Source organism: Canis lupus, chromosome 2 (assembly GCF_048164855.1).
Source record: "Canis lupus baileyi chromosome 2, mCanLup2.hap1, whole genome shotgun sequence".
NCBI lineage: Eukaryota > Metazoa > Chordata > Mammalia > Carnivora > Canidae > Canis > Canis lupus.
In genome coordinates, this window is record NC_132839.1 from 65,981,625 (window position 1) to 65,984,565 (window position 2,941).

Sequence of the window (2,941 nt, forward strand, 5' to 3'; positions counted from 1 at the left end):
AGGGAGATAGGTGCAGAGATGGGTGAAACAAGTGGTGGAGATAAAGGTTAGCACCGCGTGATGTATGGAAGTGTTGGATCACTATATGGTATACCTGAAACTAATATAACACTGTATGTTAACTAACTGGAATTAAAATAAAAACTTGAACAAAAACCAAAGCCAACATGAGGCCAAACATTCTAAAAATAACGATCTCTTTCACTATAGCCTGGAGACTCTAGGGAGTCCCTGGGACCCTTCCAGGAGTTCACAAAGTCAGAACTATTGTCCCAATATATTAAGATATTATTTGCCTTTTTCACTCACTTCCTGAGGAAGGGACAGTGGAAGTTTCCAGAGCTTATAGGAATATCAGGACATATGGAATGCAGCAGCAAATAGGAGAAACCAGCTGGCTTCCATTAAGATCTGCAAAAATATAAAACAATGCCACCCTTCTAGTTATTTTTTTTGGAAACTATAGTTATTTTTCATAAATATGTTTCTGTTATATCATGGGTTATTACTGTCTTTAAATAATGGTTTTAAATTTTCTTGGTTTTAATTTCTAATATAGTAAATATTAATAGTTATTACTACAGAAATAAAAGTTTTCGGGGTTCTCAATAATTTTCAAGGGTGCTAAGGGGAGGGACACCTGGGTGGTTCAGTGGTTGAACATCTGCCTTCAGCCCAGGGTTTGATCCTGGGGTCCCGGGATTGAGTCCCACATCAGGCTCCCTGCATGGATCCTGCTTCTCCCTCTGCCTGTGTCTCTGCCTCTCTCTTTGTGTTTCTCATAAATAAATAAATTAAATCTTTAAAAAAAAAAAAAAAAAAAAAAAAAAAGGGCAGCCCGGTTGCTCAGCAGTTTAGCGCCACCTTCAGCCTGGGGTATGATCTGGAGACCCAGAATCGAGTCCCATGTCGGGCTCCCTGAATGGAGCCTGCTTCTCCCTCTGCCTGTGTCTCTGCCTCTCTCTCTGTGTGTCTCTCATGAATAAATAAATAAAATCTTTAAAAAAAAAAAAAAGAGTACTAAGAGGTCTGGAGGACAGAATATTTGAGACTACTATGCCTTGTCGTCAAGAGGGCACGGTCACATTCCTTCCAGAAAGACCTGGTAAAGACTGGATGGACCTGATTTGACCAGCAGGGTTGGAGTCCAGGCTCAGGGGAGTGGGTGACGAGTGGGGAGGGAAGGCAGGAGCATCTTTCCAGCCAAAGAAAGCCCTCGACACACAAAGAAGAGTGAGCTGGCTGACATGGTAGTTTTAGGGAGCACATTCTCAGCCCCCAGAAGAGTCTGGAGGGCGCGTGTGCCTGCAGCGCGATGCCCAAATCCAAGCGCGACAAGAAAGTTTCCTTAAGCAAAACTGCCAAGAAAGGCTTAGAACTGAAACAGAACCTGATAGAAGAGCTTCAGAAATGTGTGGACACGTACAGGTACCTTTGCGTCTTCTCCGTGGCCAACATGAGGAGCACCAAGCTGAAGGACATGCGGGAAGCACAGCCAGATGTTCTTTGGCAAAAACAAGGTGATGATGGTGGCCTTGGGTCGAAGCCCAGCTGATGGGCACAAAGACAACCTGCATCAGGTCAGCAAGAAGGTGAGGGGTGAGGTCGGTCTGCTTTTCACCAACCGCACCAAGGAGGAAGTGAATGAGTGGTCTACAAAATACACGGAGATGGACTTCGCTCGAGCCCGAAACAAAGCAGCTTTCACCGTTGGACCCTGGACCCCGGGCCCCTGGAGCAGTTGCCCCACTCCATGGAGCCACAGCTGAGGCAGCTGGGTCTGCCCACTGCCCTCAAGAGAGGTGTGGTGACTCTGCTATCTGACCCTGAGGTGTGCAAGGAGGGTGATGTGCTGACCCCAGAGCAGGCCCACGTGCTGAAGCTTTTCGGGTAGGAGATGGCTGAATTCAAAGTCACCATCAAATACCTGTGGGATGCACAGTCTGGAAGGTTCCAGCAGATGGGAGGTGACTTGTCCGAGAGTGCCTCGGAGTCAGCGGGAGAATCTGAAGGGGAGGATGACAGCTGATAGGCACCTGGGGCCAGGACTGAGGGGCCGCCACTGCCCCAGGCAAACAGCAGGGAGGGCGAGGGACGGACTGCTTTTCTGTAAGGAATAAAGCTGTCTGCAGGGTGGCTCCTGTGGACAGCAAAGAGGACTTTTCCTAAAAAAAAAAAAAAAAAAAAAAGAGTCTGGAGGGTGTGAGCAATGAGGACCCCTCCTAAATTCTTGACTTGCTGATTCAGTGACATAAGGAATTCTAGAGAAGGGAATCTGGATAGAAAGATGCAGAGTGGTTTTCTGCAGGTGGTGTTTGAGGCGTAGTGGGCTTCTCGTTACCAGCCACAATATGGGAAATCGGTTTCAAGTCCCTAAGCAAATCTAGGATAAATAAGAAGAAGCTTAACAGAATAGATCTTTTTAATAAGGATTTTTTTTTAATTTTTATTTATGATAGTCACAGAGAGAGAGAGAGAGAGAGAGAGGCAGAGGGAGAAGCAGGCTCCACGCACCGGGACCCCGACATGGGACTCGATCCCGGGTCTCCAGGATCGCGCCCTGGGCCAAAGGCAGGCGCCAAACCGCTGCACCACCCAGGGATCCCAACAGAATAGATTTTAAAAGTTCTCATCACGAGAAAAAAAATTAGCTATATATGATGATAGATGTTAACTAGACGTGTGATCATTATCTGTAGTATGTCATGGTACTATATACATATATGAAATCACTTTTCGTTCATCTGAAACTAATATAGCATTACATGTCAGTTATATTTCTATTTTAACAAGAAAATGCTTTATTAATGGCAACTTACAGTCCTTAAAAAAAAGGGGGGGGGGGACACCTGGGTGGCTCAATGGTTGAGCGTCTGTCTGCCTTTGGCTCAGGTCCTCATCCCGGGTGCTGGGATAGAGTCCCAGCATCAGGCTCCCCAAA

At 46.3% G+C, this 2,941-nt stretch overlaps 1 pseudogene; it reads left to right on the forward strand.

Moving 5' to 3' along the window:
* The first annotated feature begins 1,302 nt into the window (after positions 1 to 1,302).
* On the forward strand, positions 1,303 to 2,029 carry LOC140620766 (mRNA turnover protein 4 homolog; annotated as a pseudogene).
* The last annotated feature ends 912 nt before the right edge of the window (positions 2,030 to 2,941 follow it).